The sequence below is a fragment of the Filicampus tigris genome, chromosome 10 (assembly GCF_054856515.1).
Source record: "Filicampus tigris isolate MCC_2025a chromosome 10, RoL_Ftig_1.0, whole genome shotgun sequence".
In the NCBI taxonomy this organism is placed as follows: domain Eukaryota; kingdom Metazoa; phylum Chordata; class Actinopteri; order Syngnathiformes; family Syngnathidae; genus Filicampus; species Filicampus tigris.
Genome location: NC_141226.1, coordinates 12,940,001 through 12,953,925, shown reverse-complemented (window position 1 = coordinate 12,953,925; position 13,925 = coordinate 12,940,001). Strand labels below are relative to the sequence as shown.

The 13,925-nt window shown below is 40.5% G+C and overlaps 1 protein-coding gene across 1 annotated transcript in view; it reads left to right on the top strand.

Moving 5' to 3' along the window:
• The first annotated feature begins 10,350 nt into the window (after positions 1 to 10,350).
• yes1 (YES proto-oncogene 1, Src family tyrosine kinase) overlaps positions 10,351 to 13,925 on the top strand; it is a 121,916-nt gene continuing 118,341 nt past the window's right edge. The window contains exon 1 of the mRNA XM_086042643.1: positions 10,351 to 10,796. The gene's annotated coding sequence lies outside the window, so the exon portion shown is untranslated. The remainder of the gene's footprint in view (positions 10,797 to 13,925) is intronic.

The following is a 13,925-nucleotide window of genomic DNA, read 5'->3' as shown; positions in this document are numbered from 1 at the left end:
TGGCCTTTCCGTTCATTTTAATTGGGAAAGATGGTTTGAGATGCAGTGTTTTCAGTTACAAGCGTAGTCGCGGAACAAATTAAACTCATATCTCAAGGCACCACCAGCTTTATATTTTTAAAGAATGAGTTCCATTATTTTCCAGCATTTTTGAAAAATTCAATATAGCTCTATAAGCGAGACAAATACAACATTTTGTGTCAAACTCCGGGTTGCCATTCATGTTGAACCTCTTGTAAGTGAATGCACGCCGAGGCAGAATGAAAGCCTATTGTACTCAGTCGCCTCGAGATTCCTCCTCCCTCCTTTGCTAGAAAAACGTCTTGGCGGCGGCGGGTGGGTTTGTTTCCATTGCCTCCGCTTGGCTCGCCCCTCGTGGTTTTGTTGCTGTGTTGTTTGAGCTTCTCTTTGTGTGTCATATCCCTTTTAACTCGTCTCTGCTGACTTCACAAGAGACGCACACATGCTCCCCTTCCGGCATGAAAAGCAGGAACAGATCATAAGTGACGGCAAATGGACCCACTTGCTTGTGGTATATCAAATTTGAGAAACGAGTCACTTTTAGCTCTTTTCCCTACTGCTGTAACATACCTCGATTGTTGATTTTTTTTTTTTTACCATCTTTCAGCCTGTCGTCCTGCCTCCAACAGGAGTAGGCTACATCATGGGATCGGTCATAAACATTATTCAGTGTGTGTCATTTTTGTTGTCTCTAAATAACTACAATGGTGAATTGTGAATTTAAAAACACCAAACAACAATGGCTTAAAAAAGATTGCTAGCTTAATGCTAACATGTATTGGAAAATGCCATTGACATGCTAACGGTTTGCATCTATAGTCGTGGCTTTCGAACACTTTCAGCAACAGATATTTGAATACAAACAGTGTAGCAACACATGAAGACAGATGGCCATCACAATCTATATGAGGTCATCAAGGATCTAAGTGCAACCATTTTGTTACCTCTTGGAATACAACGTAGACTGGAATCGAAATGGAAATGAAATCAAAGTTACTGTAGTTGCACATGTCACAAGTAGGGCGGGGGGAGACGTTACAGCTCAGACACATTGAGCGGGCACTCACGGCCTTGAATAGGCGCTTCTTCCTCAGCACACCCACACCGCAACGAAGGGGAGGAAGGGGTGGGGTTAACCAACAAAAAGCGTTGATGGAAGTTGTGTGTTTGTATGATGTGATCATATGAGCGTAAAATGTATATATATATATATATATATATATATATAAAACCCTAAAAAAATAAACTCAGTTAACTCAGTTTTATTTACTTCCTGTGAAAGCTGACCTCTGCTCACTTTGCAGCCAAACTTAGCAAATGACTTGTCTGCACCTGTGCACGTTTGCTGCCTGTGTTGACGCAATAGGCACAGACGTTTAAAAATCCTTAGCAGCATTATTCAAATTACATTGTAAAATGTCACAAAGTCATGTGTATTTATCAAAACCAATAAACAAAAAACCTTGAGGCTGATTTGTAATTCAACCAGAAAGCTTACGCATCATCCAGCGGAACCCCGCAGAGAGGCTTCGAAGCGAGTAGCCATTTTGAATTCCTGACATAAAGGAGTAGAAATTCTATTGCGTGCAATATGCACGCTGTGTATATAGATAGATATATTTTCTATTTTTACGTGTTGTTCTCATACAAGTCAAGATCACGCTAGCCTTATGGAGACGCATAGGAAATGTCTTTCCTGCTTTTTTGGTTCCCTCGCTCATTTCTCCGCTTATGTTTTATTAATGCGTTGCTGTTATTTGTTTTGGTCTCCCGCCTTGTTACCCCAGCGCACTACACCTCATACACAACAAGCCGTACATGCCAGGACACATGAGGGCACACAGCCCATGATGTTAACACGAAATAAACAAGCCCCATGAGCTGCATTTTAGCACTGCTGAGCAGCTTTTCAGAGATACACAGACAGATTTTTATTTCTGATGTATTTCTTATATTTTGATAAATATATTTTATCCCATGCGGAAAACTACATTAAATGTATTTATTACATTTGTAATTCTTTTACATTTTAATTGTTTTTAATATATTTAGTTGTTTTAATACATTCAGTTTATTTTAAGACGAGATATTCTTTTTTTAAACTTTAAGGACGAAATTAAGGATTAAGGATATTATAATAACTATTACTTTTATACTTGTTTTTACATGTCATTTGAATGCATTTTGTTTATTTTTGATTGATAGATAAATTAATTTGAATTTTTGAATTAATTATTTGATTTAGCATTTTAGAAGTTTTATTTGTCTTTTTTTTTTAGATTTTCTAAATGTATTATAAACGTAATTTTATGAGTGAGTGAGTTGGTCACGGTGAGAAACGCAGGTGTGGGTACACTTGTTAATGAATCCATTCAGCGTCCCCCCCACACCCCACCCCCAAAAAGATTTGTGTTTGTGTTTTTTAACAAGGAAAAATCACACTCTATAATATTATATTCAACATAGCAAACATGGAATCATTAAGTAGAATCTAATGAATAAAACCATTTATGCATTCATCAGTAAATGCTGCAATCTAATTCACTGGTGTGTCTACCTTGGCCCTGTGGACAGTATAAGGCAGTCATTTAGACACAAAGGAATAAAAACACAATTTCTATAAACTGCTATAAATACTTTCTAGACGTCATTTTTCAAAGAGGGTAAAGAATATCTGCCGGTTAGTATTGTTAAATTATCTGGCTTCATGTATATCTCCCCCGTTTGTGTTTGAATAGGAATTGCTTATGAAACTGTAATTATACTTGGCATGTCAATGGCGTTTTGCATCGGTTTTTAGCAACAAGCTATGTGGACTTTCCTTTCCACAAAGTTTGACACTAAACTTCAAATGGGAGTGGGATTAAACAACTTGGAGCATCTTTTTTGACAAATTGCTCGCCGTTTGCCAAACTGTTGCTTATTGTAAAGTGAGTTGAGCTGAGTTCACTGCCACCTTACAGCGCTTGTATCTCAAATCTGTGCTTGCCGGTGAAAGTTAAAAAAATCAGTCTCACGACAGCTGGGATCTATAAAAACTCAAGGCACCACAATGTATGCTGTAGTTATTGATTTGAATCAGAATAATTTACATTCAAAGCTTCAACTAGATGACTCTGGACCCTTGAAAACCCTCTTTTGGGGGTCAGTTTGATTAAAAATCATCAGGAACTAAGAAATCATTCCTGACCTAAACCCTATTAATAAACTCAGCAAAAAAACATACAGAAAACAATTCCAGTTTTGGGCTGTTATAACCCACTTGTAGTGGGGCCACCCAGCTTGGCACCTGTACATTGGGGTACACCCTGGTGGACGAGACGATAGCCTCCCTCTGCGTTTGGACGGTGGTGGGATGGGTCTTGACTGTTGTTTGTGCCTATGCACCAAACAGCAGCTCTGAGTACCCACACTTTTTGGGATCCTTGCAGGGGGTGTTGGACAGAGCTCCCAATGTCCATTCCATTGTACTGTTTGCGGACTTCAATGCTTACACGGTACTGTTTTACGGGTCGCAAAGACTTGGAATCCCAGATAACAAAAAGATTTGGGCTGTGTCTAAACACCTGAAAAACACAGGTACATGTGGAGAAGGAGTGAAGGCACGAACTGCTTTCTTTCCATCCCAAATTTCCTCTGTTTATTACAGCAAACGAATAAATCAATTCACAAGTGCATTATGCCATTTTATAATTGACAAAATTAGGTTTTCCTTATTCTACAACTTCTCATCTTCAGTAGTTATTCGTACATCAGTATTTATACTGGCTTCTGAAATACTCACACAGAGTCAAATTGTTCATACTGTGGTTTCACATCATCAAATAAGATTAAAAAAAAAAAAAACACTGTTAAGAAGACTTATTCCTATCTTGAGAAGTATTACACTGGGAAGGCTTTTTCCTATAACACTGGCTATCGAACGTTTATAACACTTCTACACAAAACATTCACAACTTTGTACTTTTGACACATTCTGTACATATTAACATCACAATCATGTTGGGAGCTTTAGCGCAGTTAGCAATGCTGCCAGAGTGTTCCATCAAGTTTCAGTTAACATCCAGCCGTTAATAAGCCTCGTGCACCGCGGGTGCGTAACGATGACCTCGTTGAGCTTGTTAACACAGGCGGCAAAAGATACTTACTCTACATCCATCATACTCATATAAAAAAAAGTGTTTAACTTGCCAAACATTCGATTAAAAGTATGTTCTAAACATTACTAACGTGAAAAACACAGGTAAATGTGGAGACGGAGTGAAGACAAGAACCGCTTTCTTTCCATCCCAAACTTCCTCTGAAGGGAGGGGGAGTGAGTTCCCTCACTTAACTAGGAACCTGGGCGCAACACTTGATAATGGTTACAATAATGGTTCCGTTCTTTGTTTCCTATCCACAGTTATCAAAATGAATTTGAAAAAATATGTTTTCATTTACATTTGCGTGTAAAATATATTCTGAGTACAAAATATGCACTTATAAACAAAACAATTGTGACCACATATTTTTGAGTGTCACATACGTATAAATAAACTTAAATAAACGTATTGTGAGAGTCTGCTGGGAATGTCTGGAATCACCTGTCAGAAGGAGTTTCAACCCCCACCTCCGGCAGTGCTTCACCCACGTCCCAGGGGAGACGGGGGACACCGGCAGTGAAGGATGCCGTCAAGCTGAAGAGGGAGTCCTATCTGGCTTTTTTGCCCTGTGGGACTCCTGAGGCAGCTGATGGGTACAGGCTGGCCAAATGGAATGCATCTTTGGTCGCTGAAGCAAAAACTCGAGCATGGGCGGCGTTTGGTGAGGCCATAGAAAACAACTTCTAGATGCCTTCGAGAAAATTCTGGTCCACCACCCAACGTCTCAGGAGGGGGAAGCAGTGAATCATCAACACTGTGTACAGTGGCGATGGGGCGCTGCATGCTGACCTCGGCTCGGAACATCGTGAGTCGGTGGGGAGAATACTTGGAAGACTTCCTCAATTCCACCGACACGCCTTCCCGAGAGGAAGGAGGGTCTGGGAGTCTCTGCAGTTGAGGTCACCAGGGTGGTTAAAAAGCTCCTCAGTGTCAAGGCCCCGGCGGTGGATGAGATCCACCCGGAATTCCTAAATGGTCTTGATGTAGTTGGGCTGTCCAGGTTGACACGCTTCTGCAGCATTGCGTGGACATTGACGACAGTGCCTCTGGATTGGCAGACTGGGGTGGTCCCTTAGGAAGGGGGACTGCAGATTGTGTTCCAACTACAGGGGGATCACACGTGATCACGAGCAGTAGTTTGTGGCTGAAAGAACATGATCCCAGATGCAAGTGGCCAAAATGCGTTTACATATAAATTTGAATTTATTTTGTTTATTTTTATTGATAGATAAGAAATTAAGATTTTTATTTATTATTAATTATATAATTTGACTTTTTCGAAGAGGTCTTTTTGTACATTTTTCAAATTTAAGAGAAATTCAATTTTACTTCATTATGTGACAGAAGTTAAGGATTTATTTAAAACATTTTTAATTCCTCAAAATTTTAATCACATTTTTATTTTATTCTAATTGATGAAATATAATTTATAAATCCTGTGAAGGAAATTGTTATTTTTATTAATGGTTGGTAGATTTGTAATAAAATAAAGCAAAACATTTTTTTAATGTCATTTTAATATAACTCTAATTTAAGTATTTTATTTTACTTAGGTTTAATGTATTCATTCATTCATATAGAATAATTCAGTTACTGGTTTGGTCCGTAACATGTCAAAAATTAGGCAAAAATGTTGAGCATTTTTATTCTCTTCTAAGAGCCCGGCCATCGTCTCATGTCGTAGGTTGCCACCACTCACCGAAGCATCTTGCTGTATGTGAGACATCATCGCATCCTCATCACATGCAGCTCCACGCACACATCATTTTAGATGGTGTGACAGAAGATCAGCAGGTAAATCCAATGGGACCGTGGAAGGATTACATCGTAGTTGTATTTATTGGATATGTGGGTGGATGGTTGGGGGTTCTGTGTTGGGATCCAACAGTTCAGCACTATTTAAGAATCACAGACCAGCCAGACATTTTCGCAATGTTTTGAACGGATCTTACTTGCATGTCACATATGGAAAAAAAAAAAGTGTGTGACAGTAAACACGAATGACTCACTGACCACACCCCTTTTTGTGTTGAAAGCTGCCTTACGCATCGCTGCCGCTTTGTGCAACACATTGGGATATACAGAATTTGTCTCAAGTGTGCGTTCACAAAGCCATTGCAGCTTGTCTTGTTAAGATATTTAGATGTATGGCGACAACATTGCGACAGCAAAAATTGCTTTCAACACAAAAGCGGCTTGAGCAATAACTCTCGGATGTAAAAGTTCTTAAATTAGCTCCTCTGATGGGTGGACGGGTGGACTACGCTTTCACATCATAGACAAAGGTTAGTGTGCCACCTCCATGAATGAAAATAAAATCCTTGATCTTATTGTATGGGCGCTTGCTTTTTTCTTCACACTGGGCTGGCAGTGGCCGCTGAGGTCATTGTACCACTGAGTGCCACAACTGGTGGTTACAGTCATACTTGCCATTGGCCCTGAAGTGTGCGGCACGGTGGTCGACTGGTTAGCACGTCCGCCTCACAGTTCAGAGGTTGTGGGTTGGATCCCGGCTCCGGCCTCCCTGTGTGGAGCTTGCATGTTCTCCCCGTGCCTGCGTGGGTTTTCTCCGGGTACTCCGGTTTCCTCCCACATTCCAAAAACATGCATGGTAAGTTGATTGGACTCTCTAAATTGCCCCTATGTGTGATTGTGAGTGCGGATGTTTGTCTCTGTGTGCCCTGCGACTGGCTGGCAACCAATTCAGGGTGTCCCCCGCCTACGGCCTGAAGAGAGCTGGGATAGGCTCCAGCACGCCCACGACCCTTGTGAGGATAAGCGGTATAGATAATGGATGGATGGATGGCCCTGAAGTAGAGGGGGCAGGGTGAGCAGTGTCTTATTTGCATGCCAAAGGTGTACGGTTGTCTGTAATTTTTACTTCTTAAAGAAAATGGATAGCTCCGCTGTCCAACACGACAGCGTGCCACCCGCAATGTTCAGTAATTCAACTTGGGTTTGAGTTTTAATACATTTACCTGTGTCCCCGAACTTCAAAGGAGATGGAAAGTTAATATTCCCCAAGGCAATTTCACCATCATCACTAATGCAAGTGTTGGCGGCAGTCGAAACTGTCTCCCAGACACTCCCATCACGGTGATCGAGGAACATTGATCCTGCATGATTTTATTATCATTCTGTTGGACGTGTTTTATATTTTCATAAGCCCAATTTTATATCTGAACAATATAATGAAAATAAAGGGTTGCTATTCTATCTGATTATGTTCAATCTTTATGTACCTGTACAGCATTTTGTTACAGTTGTGGTGATTGGAGATAGGTGTGTTTTGAGTTACAAAAGTGGTGAAGGAATGAATTAAACTAGTAACTCAGTGCACCACTGTACTTCGTATGTCTGCATGCATCAGGGACAAGTGGGAGAGGGACCACGCAAGGGCTCATGCTAGCCTTTCAGGAGTTTCAGCTCAGCTGTCTATTTATGCTAAGCGGTGGTGAAATTTGCATCAGGTTTGGATTCCCACCCATGCCTTGAGGCTTTTAAAATAGATGCCAAGCTGGCGGCGGTGAGAGAGCAGAGGTCAGGTGGGCTCAGATGGAGATAGATATTCATGGAAAGAACCAGGATGAGCCTCGAAGGGATGAGTCACACACGCTTGGAGCTCACTGTCCCCGAGGGGCCTCTGCCGGCCACTGCTTCATTACCCAAGCTCCTTACCTGCTTTTTTTCCTTTCTTTTTTTTTATATTGAGGTTTCACAGCACCAGCCGTCTTTGAACCCGCCGCCAGTTTGAGGCGTTTTAAATAAATATGTCCGGTGAGGGTGGAGGTGGCTGGCGGAGAACACAAAGATAATGCAGTGGGAAGGAGAACAGAAAGAGAAATCTATTTGTGTGCGGGGAAATGAAAGAAAGTGGGCGAGGCAGTCCAAGGCTGCAGAGACGCATTTGCATTTGAGTCTGTGCACGGCTATAAATATGTATTGTATTCAAAATTATTGTTTTATTCAAATAGTGGGGTTTACACACAACAAATCTGTCAACTGCATGTTTTCTGAGATGCTGCAAATGAATGAAAGTACTGGGAAACCAGCCATTTTAGAAAAAAAAAAGAACCTTGATTACATTTTTTTCCAATTACATTCATACTTGTTCTTATATTTACATTTGAATTTGTATGTATTCATTTTTACAAACGCTAATTCCATTGAAAATGGGGCGTTGTGTAGAACGTAAACACAAACAGAATACAATGATTTGCAAATACTTTTAACCTACATTGAAAAAACGGTGTGCTGAATTTATTCTTTATTTCATCAAGTGGTTGCACAAAATAAAATCATCTGGATCCAGATACATTTTTTAAGTAGACTATACATCTACAGCTACATTTTTTAAGTAGACTATGCATCTACAGCTACATTTTTTAAGTAGACTATACTATACATCTATAAATAAATGTATCTGGATCCAGATGATTATATTTCGAGCAACCACTTGAAGAAGTAAAATTGAGTAAATCCAACAGAAACTTTTACAGCGTAATCGTCTGTCGTCTATTTTCGCGGTGAAGCTTCAATGGCCGCGGCGAGGCTCCCGTTTCTCTTTTAAACAGGTTCTGGGTCCTAAAAGGAGACGGATTTAGTCCAGCCGCGGTGAGGCTTCCATGTCACGGTGCACTGAAAAAAATGACAGTGAATGAATGTCAATTTTATTTTGTCAAGTGATTGCACAAAATAAAATCATTTTTAAAGTAGATGTATAGTCTGCTTAAAAAAATCGATCTGGGTTCAGATCATTTGATTTCGTTCATCCACTGGACGAAATAAAATTGAGTAAATGATGCACAGCATTTTTTTCAGTGTAGGTGGAATTCTTTCCCATTCTTTCCCATGCACAACTTCAATTGCTCAACAGTTCGGGAGTCCCCGTTGTCGTATTTTGTGTTTTATAATGTGCCCCACATTTTCAATGGGAGACAGGACTGAACTGCTGGAAAGCTGATCTTGTACTCACAATATTTTGCTACAAAGCTGCACATGTAGAATGTGGCTTGACATTGTCTTTCTGAAATAAGCAAGGACTTTCCTGAAAAGACATTGCTTGTGTGGCACCTTATGTTGCTCCAGCCATTCTTTTGTTTTTATATATATTTTTGCTGTCACATTGTTGCACAGTGTGGAATTGATTGAAACATATATAAAAGCTTTGAAAACAAATACTCCACAATTCAATTTTGACCTTATTTGAAATATTGGGTAATCTTGAATTTTGGTCTCATATTTTTATATCCGACTCCAGAGGAATAGTGCCTCACCGCTAATGAACCTCACCGCGCATCGCTGCACTATGTGACAACAGTAGGCCTATGTGACAAAGCAAGCCAGAAAACAATATTACAATGCTTGCCTCCTTCCTTCAATGACATAGTCAGGCTGATGTTTGAAAAAAGCACTCCCCCCATAAATAATGGGCATCATTAAGATGTGCTGACTGTAGTCGTAAAATATGCATTAAATTACTACTGAGTTTTTGGGAGAGGAATGAGTGTGTGCGTGCGTGTGTAGGGGGGGGGGGGGGGGTCGGTGCTGACATCGTTTTTACATACAGACCTATTACATAAGTGCCAGTGTTCAGTACATCCAACGGTCCCTTTAATACTTTACAAAAGTAAACAACTGTATTACATAATGTTCCCAAACTCTTTTTCAAAAGCCTAAGGGCCGTGAGTGATGCGATAAATCCAAACGATACGCTGACTTAGCAGTTTAATAAGTCGAAATGAATATGCACACTCTTACTTTTGTGGCTGACCAGTTCCTTCTGCACCGAGGCATTACAGGGATCCATTTTTATCAAAATAAGCTTACTCAGATGTAACCATTTTCCCCTGTCATGTTAACAAAAAAAATCCAGAATTTCAACTTTGAGACGAGGCAACTTAATGTTGCACGCCCACCACATTGTGAGAAAGAGGCTGAGTTTTACTAGATTGGTTCAAGTGCATTAGTATATTTGTTCTCAAGTTGACTTTAACACTTTAAATTGGTTAATAATACACACAAATAACACACGTGAAAGATGTGAGGACAGACCAATAGTACTGATTTGTGAAAAATATTGAATTGACCATATTTGGACATACAAGGTTTCCGCCGGACAGCGCCGATATGATAATGAAGATTGTTACATAAAAACAGAATTTGTTTTGTGCTGTGAGGCCGCCATTTCCGAATGATGGGAAGGATTCCCACACCCTCTGACGACGCTGGCGTTCACGCTATTTATAGCCGGTGTGTGGGCAAATGTGTTCTTTTTCCTCGCGTGGGCACATTTGTGGACGCTTTGATGAAATATTAGCAGAGTCATATAGCTGGTACCAGCGGACCCCAGCCGGGAATGTTGAATTATTCCGTGTGTGAGGTCAATCAATTAAACAAAAACAACTTTCGGAGCAGGCTCACACTCACAGCCAACCGTCGTGTTTCCCTACATCCATTAATTCGCACTTGCACGCGACTGTCCCCTCCCCTGCTCGTTGAATGCATTGCGACGCTAGCTGGCAGGCTTGTTTGAAATTCGTCTACAGCACGGCACAACACAATGGAGCGAACTTATCGATGAAGGCACCCAAAAAGAAGGGGAAAACGAGAATGAAGAAAAGACAAAGGATGGTAAGTGCTGTATCAGTTACATAAGAAAAGTAGCGCTTCCAGTTTGACCCCTTTCCAACCAAGCATTACGAAGTTGACTAATGCACACCGGCTAACAAAAAACAGCAGAACTGCTAACAAGATGAGACAAAACAATATACAGTATACAGTACTTTTTAAAATTGTTTACACAAAAATCGTCTACCATAGCAATGTTGCAAGAAGTTAGTCCTGTTCTGACGATGATCATGTCTCTAATAGCAGAATGCATTGCTGTCAAACATTGAGCAACCTCAATTTTTCGTGTAACTGGTCTGTCCAAACTGTATTAATTTGTCTTTGGAATAGAAAGATATTTAGTATATCCTGGAATTTGCTGGTAGGCCTAGAGGGTAAATCTTGCATTCAAATGTTAACATGCAGCTTGGGATTGTTATTGACAATTACTGTTCATTAATTTTTCCACACAAAGCTCAATGTTATAACTGGCGTTCTTATTAACTGTGGTTTCAATATCAACCAAAATCATTATGATTTTATTTTTCCACACTTGCCCAAGCTGTATTTTTTTTTTATGTCTGTGTAGATTGTCTGTCATCCAGGTCATGGCAATTCGCAAAGGTTGAGTCAAGGCAATGCGACTGACCGTGATTGTTGAATTTTTTTTCTTCTTTTGTTTTCCAAAAATACTCAAAAACTATCGAGGCAATTATGCATTTAGGCTAATGATGTACTAACAGACTGTAGTGGAAGAAGAACCCACCGTAAAAGCATCATCAAACTGCCTTGCGCAGTTCCTGAAACGCAGAGATAATCCATCTCCCCCGCATAGAATGTTCCCACACCCCATAAGCATCCCAGCTCCTGAAGATTCATCTCGGCGTTGGCATCCGCTGCATATTAATAGAAAAGAACATAACTGCAAGGCCACCGTCTTTAACGGAGCTCATGACTTCTTTTTCCTTTTTTTTTGCCTTTTGCATTTGCACTTTAAGGAGAAAAGGTGCCCTTATTGAATGAAGAGGGAAAAAAAGTACAACGAAAAAAAAGGATTTCATCTTGTGAAATTTCACCACTAAGCGATGATTAAACAGGAGCAGGGTGTTCATCTTGGGGGTAAAGTTTAGTTCACGTAGCCTTCTAGACATTGTACTAAAAATAGAAGAAAACCCATCATTTATTGGTCTCATGGTGACGCTTCGGTTCACGCTGGGTACAGGTAACTGTGAGCAGTAGATTCTCCAAGATTCTCAAATAAACAAAAATGAAAAGTCTTACAATACTGTGGTATGAAATACAGCAAAATATGTGCTGATTCAGTGGTGTCCTAAGATACAAATGAACTGACTTACAAGTTTTTCTCGAGATGCAAACTGTCATTTGGCCAATTTTTTTCCTGCTCTGACTGAAGATACAAGCGCGAGATGGCATTGAACTCAACTCACTTGCCACTCCTAGTCGAAGTTGACTGGCAAATTAAACATAAAACAAAGAGAATTACACCTTGTGTAGTGACAACCACAGAACTTTCTTAAAGTCTGCTTGTCTTAATGTTTATAAGCAATGCAAAATGCCATTGACAGGCAAATGTTTAGCATCGATAGTCGCAGTTTTAGAAGCAACAGATATTTGAACACAAACGATGTAGATAGGTAATTTAAGAATACTCACAGGCATATATTCTTTATCCTCTGCGACATTGCTTGAGACCTTAACCTTCAACAGTCACCATGTCTCGCAATCTTGATCTGAAACCTTAACCTCGGCTTCATACCCCAATTTGAAACCCTAAACTTTGTTTCAACCCTTAAAACCCAAACAAACACCGTCTTGAAACACTATGTTGAAACCCTCCCCTTTGCTTCAAACTGTAATTTTCTAACTTCTTGAAAACCCAACCCAGTATTGCAGCCCAAATGTGAAACCCCATCACAATCCTATAACTCAAATTTGAAACACCAACCAAATCTTGAACCCCTAATCTGAAATTGCAACCCTGTCTTACCTTAACCTTAACTTGAAACACTAAACCTGTCTTGCAACCCTAATCCAAAAGCGGTGGAAACCTAACCAAAGTTTGAAGCCCCGATTTAAACCCTGACGGCATCCACTGTGTAGAAAGCTGCATAACAGCAGGCCAACAGGGATCCGATTGGAGCGTCAGTGCAAAGTTGAATGTTTAGCATTCAGCTTTCGTGACATGTGGCGAGCGTTCACCGCCGCCGGTGTGACCGGCGGTTGGATAAAGTTTGGAACAAGTTGAGTCTAAGGGAGGGTGAAGACTGCCACTCGGCTCTCTTACAGTGCTTCCTTTCACCTCAGGCCAGGAATAATCCAAACAATGTGAGTCAAGGAAAGTCGGCAGGGATGGAAGCGTAGTGAGAGGAGGGAACAACTTTTCCTTCCTCCAGCTGCCCTTGCGTGTTTTGATGTGATTGAGGGCCTGCATGGCCTGCGACTGTTCACGCCGCACTGGTTGAATTTTGGCAACTTGTTCGGACGTCAAAGCTCATTTCTCAGCTCAACTTCAATGTTTTACGTTTGAAACACCAAAACCTCAAACCATTACTTTGGTTGGAAGCCAATATTTCTATACTTTCCCTTTCTTGAAACTCCAACCCTATCCTGAAACCCTAATTTGAAACCCTAACCTTGGCTTAAAAACACCTAGCCCTGTCTTAAAATAATACTAATTTGAAACCGCTACCTTTTTAAACCCTGAATTGAAACCCTAACCCTGGCTTGAAACCCAAACTTGAAGCCCACATCTTTGCTTCACATTCTGATTTGAAACCTTAACTCTTTTTTCAAACCCTAATTAAAAAAAACACACAAATCTTGCTTGAAACCCTTATGTAAAAGCCTAACCCTGTCTTGAATCCATCTCAAAGCCAAATGTGAAACCCTAACCCTGGTGTACAAAACACGTACCCTATCTTGAAACTCAAATTGGAGACCCTAACTTTTGCCCCCCAAAATAATTTGAAACCCTAACCCTGACTTGCACGCATGATGTTAAACCGTTTTTGTGATGTTAATTCTTTCGGACGCACACTGTGCTGATGGCTTTTGCTGACGCTTTGAACTCCATCTTTTGTTTGAAAAGATGGCCTCCAGCTAAACAGGAAGTGAGGCACTCTTTGAAAATCT